The sequence below is a fragment of the Leptonychotes weddellii genome, chromosome 12 (assembly GCF_054177405.1).
Source record: "Leptonychotes weddellii isolate Sample4059 chromosome 12, ASM5417740v2, whole genome shotgun sequence".
NCBI lineage: Eukaryota > Metazoa > Chordata > Mammalia > Carnivora > Phocidae > Leptonychotes > Leptonychotes weddellii.
Genome location: NC_138380.1, coordinates 62335890 through 62336289, shown reverse-complemented (window position 1 = coordinate 62336289; position 400 = coordinate 62335890).

The window sequence follows — 400 nt, the reverse complement described above, 5'->3', positions numbered from 1 at the left end:
GCCATCTTGCTCCGCCCCCCCTATGGTGCCAATTCTTGCTTTTATCCATGGCCTAGGCACTTGACTGGCAGTTTGTGCCTAGCACAATCAAAGGAAGAGAAGGGGAATTGTCAGTATTTGAGCTGGAGTCTCAGATCATCAGATGTAGGAGGTAGTTTTGCTTCATGGTTAGCGAGGAGCCCTGGGTGAGCTGGATACCTCGCTCACCACAGCTTACACATCTTACTGTAGAAAGAATATCGGGGATACTGGACAAAAAGCATTGAGAAGTCTGGCTTCTTATTGGACTGTCACTCACTTGACTTGGGTCTTAGTGTATATTATGTAATCGCTAGGCTTCTTCACATAAGAAAAGCCGGGCACACTATTATTGGTGTTTGTAATTTATGTACAATTCCAC